The following is a 17,795-nucleotide window of genomic DNA, read 5'->3' on the forward strand; positions in this document are numbered from 1 at the left end:
CCCAACTCTGAGGATTGTTTTTTTTTTCCAGCAGGACAATGCTCTATGCCACACAGCCAGGTCGATAAGAGTGGATGGAGCCATGGAGGCCCTTCAGAGCAAGATCATATCATAGCCAGCCCAATCTCCAGACCTGAACCCCATTGAAAACCTTTGGAATATGATCATAAGGAATATGGATGGTCACAAACCATTAAACAAAGCAAAGCTGCTTGAATTTTTGCGCCAGGAGTGGCATAAAGTAACCCAACAGCAATGTGAAAGACTGGTGGAGAGCATGACAAGACACGACACATGAAATCTGTGACTGATAACCAGGGTTATTCCTAAATTAAAACATTAGTTCTGTGTTTAAAAATGAATATGATATTTTTTTTAATTTGCATTATTCAAGGTCTGAAAACACTGCATCCTTTTTGTTATTTTGACCAGTTGTCATTTTCTGCAAATAAATGTTCTAAATGACAATATTTTTATTTGGTATTTGAGAGAAATTGTGTCAGTAGTTTATAGAATAAAATAAAAATGTTTATTTTACTCACACACACCTATAAATAGTAAAACCAGAGAAACTGATCATTTTGCAGTGGTCGCTTATTCTTTTCTAGATCTGTATGTGTGTGTAACGTGATTAAAGTGATTGTAAAGTTTAATTACTGCCCAGTATCTAAAAATAATCTTAAAAACGGGCACTTAATTCATTAAACTTTACAATGATATCTTGATATATTTACCATTGCATTATGGTAAACATACCGCCGATCCTCCGCCCGCATCTCCTACTGTATTTAGCATATTGATTACGAATCCGGGTTCCTCCAATCGTTGTGTTCCCCACAAGCTGAACGCCAAAGGGGGAACCCGAAGATTGGAAGAAGCCGGATTCGGCATCGATATGCTAAATACAGTGAGGGAGATGCAGGAGGAGGACACTTCCCACCCCCTCATCTCTACCTGATCCCTCCCAAACAGCTCTCTTCCCTCCCTCACCCCCAATGGTCACCACCATCTTAGTTACTAGCAGACAGTTTGATTTTCATTATTACTTAAAAAAACATTCTGTAGGGCAGTGCTCCCCCCACGCCTCCAGCAATCGCTATTTGGGGAGCCCCCCACCCTACCCTTTTTCTCCCAATCCCTCCCTGTCCCTTTGTTTTCTTCTACAAGATACCACGAATCCACGGATAGTATCCTCCTGCTAACAGGAAGTGGCAAAGAGCACCACAGCAGAGCTGTATATATAGCTCCTCCCTTCCCCTCCACCCCCAGTCATTCTCTTTGCCTGTGTTATACTAGGAAGAGGTAAAGTGAGGTGTTGGTTTTATTTTCTTCAATCAAGAAGTTTTTTATTTTAAATGGTACCGGTGAGTACTATTTTCCTCAGGGGGTTATGGAAGAAGATTTCTGCCCTGAGGTTGATGATCTTAGCAGCTGTAACTAAGATCCACGCTGGTTCCCACAAGACTTCTGGAGGTAACACAGAGACATCTTCAGTGTAGAGACCGTGTTCATGCTACAAGCAGCATTAAGGTATGTGCAGCCTTTTTTTCGTTGGAGACTTGGTGTATCAGAACTGGCTGGCATTTTATTTCCCTGTATGGGAATGGGGTAAGCAGTAGACCTGTTATACAGAGGGGTGTTACTGGAGTCCCTTGTTCTTTATTTTTTTGCTAGTTGACATAAGTGCATTATATGACACTATGGTAGAGGCAAAGAAAAACAGTTCATAGAGTTTTTATTTTTGCAATATAACAAGTATGACTTACTGGGATGTGTTTTGGGGTGTATTTTGTTTTTCACTTGGCTTGTGTGTAAAATCGCTTCACCATGCGGTTGTGTTTGGGCCTACTCCGGCATCGGCCTTAAGGGGCAAGGCTTGTTTTTGCGCGCTCAGATGCGCACTTCATCCTGACTAGGCAGCAGCAAGCAGTAACTCTGGTTGCTCAAGGACAGTGTATCTCTGGTCCGTAGTGTGGGCAATTCGTTTATAAGTACCCTGGGGGCAGTTAGGCGCCACAGCTCTGGGGTATTTTTGGTGTAAACTGACATTTTGCTGATCTAAGTTACTTTAGAGCCATATTTCTCCCTTTACTACTGGGGTGCAGTAATTTTTGGATACATTTTGAGACAATTTAACGTTATTTAAGCAGTTTTGGAAAAATTGTTCACTTTTTATTTGCTTAAAGACGCAGTACACTTTTTTCAAAAGTTTATTTTAAGCAATAAAGTGTTTAAACGACTTCTGTGGTTATTACTAGTCTGTTCAACATGTCTGACATTGAGGAATCTCATTGTTCTATGTGTTTAGAAGCTATTGTGCAACCCCCTCTAACATTGTGTACCTCTTGTACTGAAAGAGCCTTACATTGTAAAGACCATATTTTAAAGTGTGCCTAAGGATGATTCTCAGTCTGAAGAGAATCAGGATATGCCATCAAATTCTCCCCAAGTGTCACAACCTTTAACGCCCACACAAGCGACGCCAAGTACTTCTAGTGCGTCTAATTCCTTTACTCTGCAGGAGATGGCTGCAGTTATGTCAACTACCCTTACAGAGGTATTATCTAAATTACCAGAGTTGCAGGGTAAACGCAGTAGGTCAGGTATTAATGTAAATACTGAATCCTCTGATGCTTTATTAGCTATTTCCGATGTACCCTCACAGTGTTCTGAGTTGGGGGTCAGGGAATTGCTGTCTGAGGGAGAAATTTCAGACTCAGGGAATGTATTACCTCAGACAGATTCGGACGTTATGTCCTTTAAATTTCAGCTTGAACACCTCCGCCTGTTTTAGCAACTCTGGATGATTGTGACCCTATTGTAATACCACCAGAGAAATTGTGTAAGATGGATAAGTATTTAGAAGTGCCTACTTACACTGATGTTTTTCCGGTTCCTAAAAGAATTTCGGAAGTTATAAAAAAGGAATGGGATAGACCAGGTATACCGTTTTCTCCCCCTCATTATTTTAAGAAAATGTTTCCCATATCAGACACCATTCGGGACTCGAGCAATATCTATCCTGGCTAAGCGTACAACTATACCCATTGAGGACAGTTGTGCTTTCAAAGACCCTATGGATAAAAAATTAGAGGCTCTTCTAAAGAATTTATTTATTAATCAGGGTTTTCTTTTACAACCTACGGCTTGCATTGTTCCAGTAACTACTGCAGCAGCTTTTTGGTTTGAGGCTCTGGAAGAGTCTCTTAAGGTTGAGACCCTGTTAGATGACATTTTGGATAGAATTAAGGCTCTCAAGTTAGCTAATTCTTTTATTACTGATGCCGCTTTTCAAATTGCTAAATTAGCGGGGGAAATGCAGGATTTGGTATTCTAGCGCGTAGAGCGTTATGGCTCAAATCTTGGTCTACTGATGTGTCATCAAAAACTAAGCTTTTAGCTATTCCATTTAAAGGTAAGACCCTTTTTGGGCCTGAATTGAAGGAAATAATTTCTAGGATAATTTTTAGGATTTTCATTGTGCTAGCCTCTATGTACCTTGTTTTTAAGGTATACTAATAAAGTTTAACTTTTTTACTTTTTATCTCTGCAAGTGCAGCTGATTTTTTCTTACTGATTACATTTTCCTGCGGCGGAACCGTCCGCAGTTTCAGAGTGCACCCCCTGGGCTTCACACCTTTCTCTTTCCCCTGGACTTCCGGTGGCGTCTCCAGCCAGTGTGGGACCTGAGCGACTTTTCTCGTGGTTGTCTGTTAAAGGGATAGTCTAGGCCAAAATAAACTTTCTCCAACATAGGTGTGTCCGGTCCACGGCGTCATCCTTACTTGTGGGATATTCTCTTCCCCAACAGGAAATGGCAAAGAGCCCAGCAAAGCTGGTCACATGATCCCTCCTAGGCTCCGCCTACCCCAGTCATTCTCTTTGCCGTTGTACAGGCAACATCTCCACGGAGATGGCTTAGAGTTTTTTAGTGTTTAACTGTAGTTTTTATTATTCAATCAAGAGTTTGTTATTTTGAAATAGTGCTGGTATGTACTATTTACTCAGAAACAGAAAAGAGATGAAGATTTCTGTTTGTATGAGGAAAATGATTTTAGCAACCGTCACTAAAATCCATGGCTGTTCCACACAGGACTGTTGAGAGCAATTAACTTCAGTTGGGGGAACAGTGAGCAGTCTCTTGCTGCTTGAGGTATGACACATTCTAACAAGACGATGTAATGCTGGAAGCTGTCATTTTCCCTATGGGATCCGGTAAGCCATGTTTATTACGATCGTAAATAAGGGCTTCACAAGGGCTTATTAAGACTGTAGACTTTTTCTGGGCTAAATCGATTCATTATTAACACATATTTAGCCTTGAGGAATCATTTTATTTGGGTATTTTGATATAATAATATCGGCAGGCACTGTTTTAGACACCTTATTCTTTAGGGGCTTTCCCAAAGCATAGGCAGAGCCTCATTTTCGCGCCGGTGTTGCGCACTTGTTTTTGAGAGGCATGGCATGCAGTCGCATGTGAGAGGAGCTCTGATACTTAGAAAAGACTTTCTGAAGGCGTCATTTGGTATCGTATTCCCCTTTGGGCTTGGTTGGGTCTCAGCAAAGCAGATACCAGGGACTGTAAAGGGGTTAAAGTTCAAAACGGCTCCGGTTCCGTTATTTTAAGGGTTAAAGCTTCCAAATTTGGTGTGCAATACTTTTAAGGCTTTAAGACACTGTGGTGAAAATTTGGTGAATTTTGAACAATTCCTTCATGTTTTTTCGCAATTGCAGTAATAAAGTGTGTTCAGTTTAAAATTTAAAGTGACAGTAACGGTTTTATTTTAAAACGTTTTTTGTACTTTATCAAGTTTATGCCTGTTTAACATGTCTGAACTACCAGATAGACTGTGTTCTGAATGTGGGGAAGCCAGAATTCCTATTCATTTAAATAAATGTGATTTATGTGACAATGACAATGATGCCCAAGATGATTCCTCAAGTGAGGGGAGTAAGCATGGTACTGCATCATTCCCTCCTTCGTCTACACGAGTCTTGCCCACTCAGGAGGCCCCTAGTACATCTAGCGCGCCAATACTCCTTACTATGCAACAATTAACGGCTGTAATGGATAATTCTGTCAAAAACATTTTAGCCAAAATGAACACTTATCAGCGTAAGCGCGACTGCTCTGTTTTAGATACTGAAGAGCATGACGACGCTGATAATAATGTTTCTGAAGGGCCCCTAACCCAGTCTGATGGGGCCAGGGAGGTTTTGTCTGAGGGAGAAATTACTGATTCAGGGAACATTTCTCAACATGCTGAACCTGATGTGATTACATTTAAATTTAAGTTGGAACATCTCCGCATTCTGCTTAAGGAGGTATTATCCACTCTGGATGATTGTGACAAGTTGGTCATCCCAGAGAAACTATGTAAAATGGACAAGTTCCTAGAGGTGCCGGGGCTCCCAGAAGCTTTTCCTATACCCAAGCGGGTGGCGGACATTGTTAATAAAGAATGGGAAAGGCCCGGTATTCCTTTCGTCCCTCCCCCCATATTTAAAAAATTGTTTCCTATGGTCGACCCCAGAAAGGACTTATGGCAGACAGTCCCCAAGGTCGAGGGAGCGGTTTCCACTTTAAACAAACGCACCACTATACCCATAGAGGATAGTTGTGCTTTCAAAGATCCTATGGATAAAAAATTAGAAGGTTTGCTTAAAAAGATGTTTGTTCAGCAGGGTTACCTTCTACAACCAATTTCATGCGTTGTCCCTGTCGCTACAGCCGCATGTTTCTGGTTCGATGAGCTGATAAAGGCGGTCGATAGTGATTCTCCTCCTTATGAGGAGATTATGGACAGAATCAATGCTCTCAAATTGGCTAATTCTTTTACCCTAGACGCCACTTTGCAATTGGCTAGGTTAGCGGCTAAGAATTCTGGGTTTGCTATTGTGGCGCGCAGAGCGCTTTGGTTGAAATCTTGGTCGGCTGATGCGTCTTCCAAGAACAAGCTACTTAACATTCCTTTCAAGGGGAAAACGCTGTTTGGCCCTGACTTGAAAGAGATTATCTCTGATATCACTGGGGGTAAGGGCCACGCCCTTCCTCAGGATCGGCCTTTCAAGGCAAAAAATAAACCTAATTTTCGTCCCTTTCGTAGAAACGGACCAGCCCAAAGTGCTACGTCCTCTAAGCAAGAGGGTAATACTTCTCAAGCCAAGCCAGCTTGGAGACCAATGCAAGGCTGGAACAAGGGAAAGCAGGCCAAGAAACCTGCCACTGCTACCAAGACAGCATGAAATGTTGGCCCCCGATCCGGGACCGGATCTGGTGGGGGGCAGACTCTCTCTCTTCGCTCAGGCTTGGGCAAGAGATGTTCTGGATCCTTGGGCGCTAGAAATAGTCTCCCAAGGTTATCTTCTGGAATTCAAGGGGCTTCCCCCAAGGGGGAGGTTCCACAGGTCTCAGTTGTCTTCAGACCACATAAAAAGACAGGCATTCTTACATTGTGTAGAAGACCTGTTAAAAATGGGAGTGATTCATCCTGTTCCATTAAGAGAACAAGGGATGGGGTTCTACTCCAATCTGTTCATAGTTCCCAAAAAAGAGGGAACGTTCAGACCAATCTTAGATCTCAAGATCTTAAACAAGTTTCTCAAGGTTCCATCGTTCAAGATGGAAACCATTCGAACTATTCTTCCTTCCATCCAGGAAGGTCAATTCATGACCACGGTGGATTTAAAGGATGCGTATCTACATATTCCTATCCACAAGGAACATCATCGGTTCCTAAGGTTCGCATTCCTGGACAAGCATTACCAGTTCGTGGCGCTTCCTTTCGGATTAGCCACTGCTCCAAGGATTTTCACAAAGGTACTAGGGTCCCTTCTAGCTGTGCTAAGACCAAGGGGCATTGCTGTAGTACCTTATTTGGACGACATTCTGATTCAAGCGTCGTCCCTTCCTCAAGCAAAGGCTCACACGGACATAGTCCTGGCCTTTCTCAGATCTCACGGATGGAAAGTGAACGTGGAAAAGAGTTCTCTATCTCCGTCAACAAGGGTTCCCTTCTTGGGAACAATAATAGACTCCTTAGAAATGAGGATATTTCTGACAGAGGCCAGAAAAACAAAGCTTCTAGACTCTTGTCGGATACTTCATTCCGTTCCTCTTCCTTCCATAGCTCAGTGCATGGAAGTGATCGGGTTGATGGTAGCGGCAATGGACATAGTTCCTTTTGCGCGCATTCATCTAAGACCATTACAACTGTGCATGCTCAGTCAGTGGAATGGGGATTATACAGACTTGTCTCCGAAGATACAAGTAAATCAGAGGACCAGAGACTCACTCCGTTGGTGGCTGTCCCTGGACAACCTGTCACAAGGGATGACATTCCGCAGACCAGAGTGGGTCATTGTCACGACCGACGCCAGTCTGATGGGCTGGGGCGCGGTCTGGGGATCCCTGAAAGCTCAGGGTCTTTGGTCTCGGGAAGAATCTCTTCTACCGATAAATATTCTGGAACTGAGAGCGATATTCAATGCTCTCAAGGCTTGGCCTCAGCTAGCGAGGGCCAAGTTCATACGGTTTCAATCAGACAACATGACAACTGTTGCGTACATCAACCATCAGGGGGGAACAAGGAGTTCCCTAGCGATGGAAGAAGTGACCAAAATCATTCTATGGGCGGAGTCTCACTCCTGCCACCTGTCCGCTATCCACATCCCAGGAGTGGAAAATTGGGAAGCGGATTTTCTGAGTCGTCAGACATTGCATCCGGGGGAGTGGGAACTCCATCCGGAAATCTTTGCCCAAGTCACTCAGCTGTGGGGCATTCCAGACATGGATCTGATGGCCTCTCGTCAGAACTTCAAAGTTCCTTGCTACGGGTCCAGATCCAGGGATCCCAAGGCGGCTCTAGTGGATGCACTAGTAGCACCTTGGACCTTCAAACTAGCTTATGTGTTCCCGCCGTTTCCTCTCATCCCCAGGCTGGTAGCCAGGATCAATCAGGAGAGGGCGTCGGTGATCTTGATAGCTCCTGCGTGGCCACGCAGGACTTGGTATGCAGATCTGGTGAATATGTCATCGGCTCCACTTTGGAAGCTACCTTTGAGACGAGACCTTCTTGTTCAGGGTCCGTTCGAACATCCGAACCTGGTTTCACTCCAGCTGACTGCTTGGAGATTGAACGCTTGATCTTATCGAAGCGAGGGTTCTCAGATTCTGTTATCGATACTCTTGTTCAGGCCAGAAAGCCTGTAACTAGAAAGATTTACCACAAAATTTGGAAAAAAAATATATCTGTTGGTGTGAATCTAAAGGATTCCCTTGGGACAAGGTTAAGATTCCTAAGATTCTATCCTTCCTTCAAGAAGGATTGGAAAAAGGATTATCTGCAAGTTCCCTGAAGGGACAGATTTCTGCCTTGTCTGTGTTACTTCACAAAAAGCTGGCAGCTGTGCCAGATGTTCAAGCCTTTGTTCAGGCTCTGGTTAGAATTAAGCCTGTTTACAAACCTTTGACTCCTCCTTGGAGTCTCAATTTAGTTCTTTCAGTTCTTCAGGGGGTTCCGTTTGAACCCTTACATTCCGTTGATATTAAGTTATTATCTTGGAAAGTTTTGTTTTTAGTTGCAATTTCTTCTGCTAGAAGAGTTTCAGAATTATCTGCTCTGCAGTGTTCTCCTCCTTATCTGGTGTTCCATGCAGATAAGGTGGTTTTACGTACTAAACCTGGTTTTCTTCCAAAAGTTGTTTCTAACAAAAACATTAACCAGGAGATTATCGTACCTTCTCTGTGTCCGAAACCAGTTTCAAAGAAGGAACGTTTGTTGCACAATTTGGATGTTGTTCGCGCTCTAAAATTCTATTTAGAAGCTACAAAGGATTTTAGACAAACATCTTCCTTGTTTGTTGTTTATTCCGGTAAAAGGAGAGGTCAAAAAGCAACTTCTACCTCTCTCTCTTTTTGGATTAAAAGCATCATCAGATTGGCTTACGAGACTGCCGGACGGCAGCCTCCCGAAAGAATCACAGCTCATTCCACTAGGGCTGTGGCTTCCACATGGGCCTTCAAGAACGAGGCTTCTGTTGATCAGATATGTAGGGCAGCGACTTGGTCTTCACTGCACACTTTTACCAAATTTTACAAGTTTGATACTTTTGCTTCTTCTGAGGCTATTTTTGGGAGAAAGGTTTTGCAAACCGTGGTGCCTTCCATTTAGGTGACCTGATTTGCTCCCTCCCTTCATCCGTGTCCTAAAGCTTTGGTATTGGTTCCCACAAGTAAGGATGACGCCGTGGACCGGACACACCTATGTTGGAGAAAACAGAATTTATGTTTACCTGATAAATTACTTTCTCCAACGGTGTGTCCGGTCCACGGCCCGCCCTGGTTTTTTTAATCAGGTCTGATAATTTATTTTCTTTAACTACAGTCACCACGGTACCATATGGTTTCTCCTATGCAAATATTCCTCCTTAACGTCGGTCGAATGACTGGGGTAGGCGGAGCCTAGGAGGGATCATGTGACCAGCTTTGCTGGGCTCTTTGCCATTTCCTGTTGGGGAAGAGAATATCCCACAAGTAAGGATGACGCCGTGGACCGGACACACCGTTGGAGAAAGTAATTTATCAGGTAAACATAAATTCTGTTTTCATGATTCAGATAGAGCATGTAATTTTAAACAATTTTCCAATTTACTTTTATCACCAATTTTGCTTTGTTCTCTTGGTATTCTTAGTTGAAAGCTTAACCTAGGAGGTTCATATGCTAATTTCTTAGACCTTAAAGGCCACCTCTTTTCAGAAGGCATTTTAACAGTTTTTCACCAATAGAGGGTGTTAGTTCACGTATTTCATATAGATAACACTGTGCACGTGAAGTTATCTGGGAGCAGGCACTGATTGGCTGAACTGCAAGTCTGTCAAAAGCACTGAAATAAAGGGGCAGTTTGCAGAGGCTTAGATACAAGATAATCACAGAGGTTACAAGTATATTATTATAACTGTGTTGGTTATGCAAAACTGGGGAATGGGTAATAAAGGGATTATCTATCTTTTAAAACATTAACAATTCTGGTATAGACTGTCCCTTTAAGATGAGGGGTAAAGAAAATAATTTTCGCTCCTTTCGGAATTTTAAAGGAGGACCCTCTGCTTCCTCTTCTTCCACAAAGCAAGAAGGGAATTTTACCCAATCTGTCAGTCTGGAGACCCAACCAGAACTGGAATAAAAGTAAACAATCCAAGAAGCCCGCTGCTGCTACTAAGACCAAGCCCGCTGCTGCTACTAAGACAGCATGAAGGGGCGGCCCTCGATCCGGGACCGGATCTAGTAGGGGGCAGACTCTCTTTCTTTGCCCAGGCTTGGGCAAGAGATGTTCAGGACCCCTGGGCGCTGGAAATAGTGACCCACGGTTATCAATTGGAATTCAAGGATTTTCTCCCAAGAGGGAGATTTCATCTTTCAAGATTATCTGCAGACCAGATAAAAAGAGAGGCGTTCTTACGCTGTGTAAAAGACCTTTTTACAATGGAAGTAATTTGTCCCGTTCCAAGATCGGAACAGGGACAGGGATTTTACTCAAACCTATTCGTGGTTCCCAAAAAAGAGGGAACTTTCAGACCCATCTTAGACCTCAAATGTCTAAACAAGTTTCTCAGAGTCCCATCGTTCAAAATGGAGACTATTCGAACAATCTTACCAATGATCCAAGAAGGTCATGACTACCGTGGATTTGAAGGATGCTTACCTTCATATTCCTATCCACAAGGATCATCATCAGTTTCTAAGGTTTGCCTTCCTGGACAAACATCAGTTCGTGACTCTTCCCTTCGGGTTAGCCACAGCACCCAGAATCTTCACAAAGGTTCTAGGGTCTCTTCTGGCGGTTCTCAGACCGCGAGGCATAGCAGTGGCGCCTTATCTGGACGATATTCTAATCCAGGCGTCCACGTATCAACTGACAAAATCTCACACGGACACAGTGTTGTCTTTCTGAGAACTCACGGTTGGAAGGTGAACATAGAGAAGAGTTCACTAGTTCCACAGACAAGGGTTCCTTTCTTGGGAACTCTGATAGACTCGGTAGCCATGAAAATATTCCTGACGGAGGTCAGAAAATCAAAGATTCTAAATACTTGCCAAGCACTTCAGTCCATTCCTCGGCCATCAGTGGCTCAGTGTATGGAGGTAATTGGATTAATGATAGCGGCAATGAACATCATTCCGTTTGCTCGCTTTCATCTCAGACCACTGCAGCTGTGCATGCTCGGACAGTGGAATGGGGATTATTCGGATTTATCTCCTCAGATAAATCTAGATCAAGAAACCAGAGACTCTTCTTTTGTGGTTGTCACCGGATCATCTGTCCCAGGGGACTTGTTTCCGCAGACCCTCGTGGGTGATAGTGACAACGGACGCCAGCCTACTGGGCTGGAGTGCAGTCTGGAATTCCCTGAAGGCTCAGGGTGTTTGGACTCAGGTGGGGTCTCTACTTCCAATCAATATTCTGGAACGGAGAGCAATATTCAATGCGCTTCAGGCGTGGCCTCAGTTGGCTTCGGCCAAATTCATCAGATTCCAGTCGGAAAACATTACGACTGTGGCATATATCAATCATCAGGGGGGAACAAGGAGTTCCTTAGCGATGATAGAAGTATCCAAGATAATCCGATGGGCGGAGGCCCACTCTTGGCATGTCAGCAATCTACTTCCCAGGAGTAGAGAATTGGGAAGCGGATTTTCTAAGTCGACAGACCTTTTATCCGGGGGAGTGGGAACTCCACCCGGAGGTGTTTGCCTCACTGATTCTCCGATGGGGCAGACCGGAATTGGATCTGATGGCATCTTGACAGAATGCCAAGCTTCCAAGATACAGATCCAGGTCGAGGGATCCTCAGGCCGAACTGATAGGTGCCTTGGCAGTGCCTTGGTCATTCAGTCTAGCTTATGTGTTTCCACCATTTCCTCTCCTTCCCGGCGTGGTTGCTCGAATCAAACAGGAGAGAGCTTCAGTAATCCTGATAGCGCCTGCGTGTCCACGCAGGACTTGGTATGCGGATCTAGTGGACATGTCCTCTCTGCCACCGTGGAAACTTCCTTTGAGACAGGACCTTCTCATTCAAGGTCCTTTCCAACATCCAAATCTAATTTCTCTGCAGCTGACTGCGTTGAGATTGAACGCTTGATTTTATCGAAGCGAGGATTCTCTGATTTGGTCATCAATACTTTGATACAGGCTAGAAAGCCTGTCACTAGAAAAATCTATCATAAGATATGGCGTAAATATCTTTATTGGTGTGAATCCAAGGGTTACTCATGGAGTAAAGTTATGATTCCTAGGATTCTGTCTTGTCTCCAAGAAGGACTGGAGAAAAGGTTATCGGCAAGTTCCTTAAAGGGACAAATCTTTGCTTTGTCAATTCTGTTTCACAAACGTTTGGCAGATATGCCAGATGTTCAGTCTTTTTGTCAGGCTCTATCTAGAATTAAGCCTGTATTTAGACCTATTACTCCTCCCTGGAGTTTGAATTTAGTTCTTTGTGTTCTTCAAGGGGTTCTGTTTGAACCCATGCATTCCATAGATATTAAATTATTATCTTGGAAAGTACTGTTTTTGGTTGCTATTTCTTCTGCTTGAAGAGTTTCTGAGCTTTCGGCGTTACAGTATGAATCGCCTTATCTCATTTTTCATTCTGATAAGGTGGTTTTACTTACCAAACCCGGATTTCTTCCTAAGGTTTTGTCAAATAAGAATATTAATCAGGAAATTGTTGTTCCTTCCTTTATGTCCTAAACCACCTTCTAAGAAGGAGCGTATGTTGCATAATTTGGACGTGGTCCGTGCCAAGTTTTACTTACAGGCAACTAAGGATATATATATGTGTCTTTGTGGCTGAAGGGGTTAATTAATGTTTGTAGAAATATAAATTCTCCAGCACCTGTTTATCAAACGGGTGACAACGCCATCCGGGACTTCACAACAAAAAGTCGCAAGTATAATGCAATATAAGAAATCGGATGGCAGCACTCCAAGATAATCTTTAAGGGGTTGAGGACTGTTGGTGATGGGGCTTTTTTCAGTTGTGTAGCTTATTTGAGTGGTTTCTGTACAACAATGAGGAAAATCTGGTTTCTAAGCATCAGGAGTTGAGCATAGGCAGCAGTTTGTAATTGAGCTTTCTTTCATGTAATTGGCAAGAGTCCATGAGCTAGTGACGTATGGGATATACATTCCTACCAGGAGGGGCAAAGTTTCCCAAACCTCAAAATGCCTATAAATACACCCCTCACCACACCCACAATTCAGTTTTACAAACTTTGCCTCCCATGGAGATGGTGAAGTAAGTTTGTGCTAGATTTCTACGTTTATATGCGCTTCGCAGCAGGCTGAAGCCTGGTTTTCCTCTGAGTGCAGTGAATGTCAGAGGGATGTGAAGAGAGTATTGCCTATTTGAATACCATGGTCTTCCTCTAGGGGATCTATTTCATAGGTTCTCTGTTATCGGTCGTAGAGATTTCTTCTCCTACCTCCCTTTTCAGATCGACGATATACTCTTATATACCATTACCTCTACTGATTCTCGTTTCAGTACTGGTTTGGCTATCTACTATATGTAGATGAGTGTCTTAGGGTAAGTAAGTCTTATTTTATTCATGACACTCTAAGCTATGGTTGGGCACTTTATATGTAAAGTTCTAAATATATGTTTTAAACTTATATTTGCCATGATTCAGGATAATCAGTGTTCCTTCTTTCAGACTGTCAGTTTCATTTTTTGGGAAAATGCATATGAATATTTTTCTTACCTTAAAATTTTCAGTTGACTTTTTTCTTCTAAATTGCGGGCTGTTAGGCTCGCGGTTGCAGAAAATGCTACAATTTATTGCGTCATTTTTGGCGCGAGACTTTTTTGTCACGAGAATATCGTCATTTCCGGCGCCAGAAGTTTTCACGTGGTTGTCATTTTTGACGCATGTTTGTTGCAGACTTTTTTTGGCGCCAAAAAATGTGGGCGTCATACTTGGCGCCAGTTTTTTTTTCACATTATTTCAGTCTCACTTTTTAGTTGCTTCTGGTTGCTAGAGGCTTGTTTTGTTTTGCATTTTTTCCCATTCCTGAAACTGTCATTTAAGGAATTTGATAATTTTGCTTTATATGTTGTTTTTTTTCTATTACATATTGCAAGATGTCACTACCTGACCCTGGATCAGAATCTACTTCTGGAAAGACGCTGCCTGATGTTGGTTCTACCAAAGCTAAGTGCATTTGTTGTAAACTTTTGGTAACTGTTCCTCCGGCTGTAGTTTGTGTTATTTGTCATGATAAACTATCTAACGCGGATAATATTTCCATTAGTAATAATCCATTACCTGTTGTTGTTCCTTCAACATCTAATGTTCAGGATGTTCCTGTTAATGTAAGAGAATTTGTTTCTAATTCTATTCGGAAGGCTCTGTCTGTTATTCCTCCTTCTAGTAAACGTAAAAGGTCTTTTAAAACTTCTCATATTTCAGATGAATTTTTAAATGACCGCCATCATTCTGACTTATCTATCTCTGATGAGGATCTATCTGGTTCAGAAGATTCTGCCTCAGATATTGACACTGATAAATCTTCATATTTGTTTAAGATGGAGTTTATTCGCTCTTTACTTAAAGAAGTGTTGATTGCATTAGATATGGAGGAGTCTAGTCCTCTTGATATTAAAACTAATAAGCGTTTAAATTCAGTTTTTAAAAGTCATGTAGTTATTCCAGAAGTTTTTCCAGTTCCTGATGCTATTTCAGAAGTAATTTCTAGGGAATGGAATAGTCTGGGTACTTCATTTACTCCTTCTCCAAGGTTTAAGAAATTGTACCCTTTGCCATCTGATAGATTAGAGTTTTGGGAAAAATCCCCAAAGTTGATGGGGCTATCTCTACTCTTGCTAAACGTACTACTATTCCTACGGCAGATAGTACTTCTTTTAAGGATCCTTTAGATAGGAAGCTTGAATCCTTTCTAAGGAATGCTTATTTATGTTCAGGTAATCTTCTTAGACCTGCTATTTCTTTGGCTGATGTTGCTGCAGCTTCCACCTTCTGGTTGGAGGCTTTAGCGCAACAAGTGTCAGACCATAATGCTTATAGCATTGTTAAACTTCAACATGCTAATAACTTTGTGATGCCATTTTTTATATCATTAGGATTGATGTCAGGTATATATCTTTAGCTATTTTAGCTAGAAGAGCTTTATGGCTTAAGTCTTGGAATGCAGATATGACTTCTAAGTCAACATTGCTTTCTCTTTCTTTCCAAGGTAATAAATTATTTGGTTCTCAGTTGGATTCAATAATTTCAACTGTTACTGGGGGGAAGGGAGCCTTTTTGCCTCAGGACAAAAAATCTAAAGGTAAATATAGGGCTGCTAATAGTTTTCTTTCCTTTCGTCAGAATAAGGAACAGAAGCCTGACCCTTCCCCTAAAGGAACAGTTTCCGTTTGGAAACCTTCTCCAGTCTGGAATAAATCGAAGCCTTTTAGAAAGTCAAAACCAGCTCCCAAATCCGCATGAAGGTGCGGCCCTCATTCCAGCACAGCTGGTAGGGGGCAGGTTACGATTTTTCAAAGATGTTTGGACCAATTCGATTCAAAGTCTTTGGATTCAGAACATTGTTTCTCAAGGGTACAGAATAGGTTTCAAGGTAAGACCGCCTGTGAGAAGATTTTTCCTCTCACGCATTCCAGTAAACCCAGTAAAGGCTCAGGCGTTTCAGACCTGGAGTCGGCTGGGGTAATTGTGCCAGTTCCAGATCTGGAACGGGGTCTGGGGTTTTACTCAAATCTGTTCATTGTAACAAAGAACGAGAATTCTTTCAGACCAGTTCTGGATCTAAAAATATTGAATCGTTATGTAAGGATACCAACATTCAAAATGGTGACTATAAGGACTATTCTGCCTTTTGTTCAGCAAGGGCATTATATGTCAACAATAGACTTACAGGATGCATATCTTCATATTCCAATTCATCCAGACCACTATCAATTCCTGAGATTCTCTTTTCTAGACAAGCATTAACAATTTGTTGCTCTTCCTTTTGGCCTAGCAACAGCTCCAAGGATCTTTTCAAAGGTTCTCGGTGCCCTTCTCTCTGTAATCAGAGAACAGGGTATTGCGGTATTTCCTTATTTGGACGATATCTTGGTACTTGCTCAGTCTTTACATTCTGCAGAATCTCATACGAATCAACTTGTGTTGTTTCCTCAAAGACATGGTTGGAGGATCAATTTACCAAAGAGTTCCTTGATTCCTCAGACAAGGGTAACCTTTTTGGGTTTCCAAATAGATTCAGTGTCCATGACTTTGTCTCTAACAGAAAAGAGACATCTGAAATTGGTTTCAGCTTGTCGAAACCTTCAGTCTCACTCATTCCCTTCGGTAGCTTTGTGCATGGAAATTCTAGGTCTCATGGCTGCTGCATCGGACGCGATCCCTTTTGCTCGTTTTCACATGAGACCTCTCCAGCTTTGTATGCTGAACCAATAGTGCAGGGATTATACAAATATATCACAATTAATATCCTTAACTCCCAATGTTCGATCTTCTCTGACTTGGTGTTTGGATCACCATCGTTTAATTCAAGGGGCCTCTTTTGTTTGCCCAACCTGGACTGTGATCTCAACAGATGCAAGTCTTTCAGGTTGGGGAGCTGTATGGGGATCTCTGACAGCGCAAGGCGTTTGGGAATCTCAGGAGGATCTTCAGTTTTGGCCTCTTCTGAAGAGAGAATCGTTTATTTGTTTTCAGACAGACAATGTCACAACCGTGGCGTATGTCAATCATCAAGGTGGGACTCACAGTCCTCAGGCTATGAAAGAAGTATCTCGGATACTTGTATGGGCGGAATCCAGCTCCTGTCTAATCTCTGCGGTTCACATCCCAGGTATAGACAATTGGGAAGCGGATTATCTCAGTCGCCAGACGTTACATCCGGCCGAATGGTCTCTTCACCCAGAGGTATTTCTTCAGATTGTTCAAATCTGGGGACTTCCAGAAATAGATCTGATGGCTTCTCATCTAAACAAGAAACTTCCCAGGTATCTGTCCAGATCCAGGGATCCTCAGGCAGAAGCGGTGGACACGTTGTCACTTCCTTGGAATTATCAACCTGCTTATATCTTTCCGCCTCTAGTTCTTCTTCCAAAAGTGATTTCCAAAATCCTAATGGAGCGTTCGTTTGTACTGCTGGTGGCTCCAGCATGGCCACACAGGTTTTGGTATGCGGATCTCGTTTCGGATGGCCAGTTGCCAACCTTGGACACTTCCGTTAAGGCCAGACCTTCTGTCTCAAGGCCCATTTTTCCATCAGGATCTCAAATCATTAAATTTGAAGGTATGGAGAGTGAACGCTTAATACTTAGTCATAAAGGTTTCTCTGATTCAGTGATTAATACTATGTTACAGGCTCGTAAATCTGTGTCTAGAAAGATTTATTACCCAGTTTGGAAGTCTTACATTTCTTGGTGTTCTTCTCATAAATTGTCTTGGCATTCTTTTAGAATTCCTAGTATTTTACAGTTTCTTCAGGATGGTTTGGAAAAAGGTTTGTCTGCAAGTTCCTTGAAAGGACAAATCTCTGCTCTTTCTGTTCTTTTTCACAGAAAGATTGCTAATCATCCTGATATTCATTGTTTTGTACAGGCTTTGGTTCGTATTAAGCCTGTCATTAAGTCAATCTCTCCTTCTTGGAGTCTTAATTTGGTTCTGAGGGCTTTACAGGCTCCTCCGTTTGAACCTATGCATTCTCTGGATATTAAATTACTTTCTTGGAAAGTTTTGTTCCTTTTGGCCATCTCT

The 17,795-nt window shown here is 42.4% G+C and overlaps 1 protein-coding gene across 2 annotated transcripts in view; it reads left to right on the forward strand.

Annotated features, from left to right (window-relative positions):
• Positions 1–17,795, forward strand: part of PUF60 (poly(U) binding splicing factor 60) — a 232,310-nt gene that overhangs the window by 110,730 nt on the left and 103,785 nt on the right. The window lies entirely within an intron of this gene.

Source organism: Bombina bombina, chromosome 5 (assembly GCF_027579735.1).
Source record: "Bombina bombina isolate aBomBom1 chromosome 5, aBomBom1.pri, whole genome shotgun sequence".
NCBI lineage: Eukaryota > Metazoa > Chordata > Amphibia > Anura > Bombinatoridae > Bombina > Bombina bombina.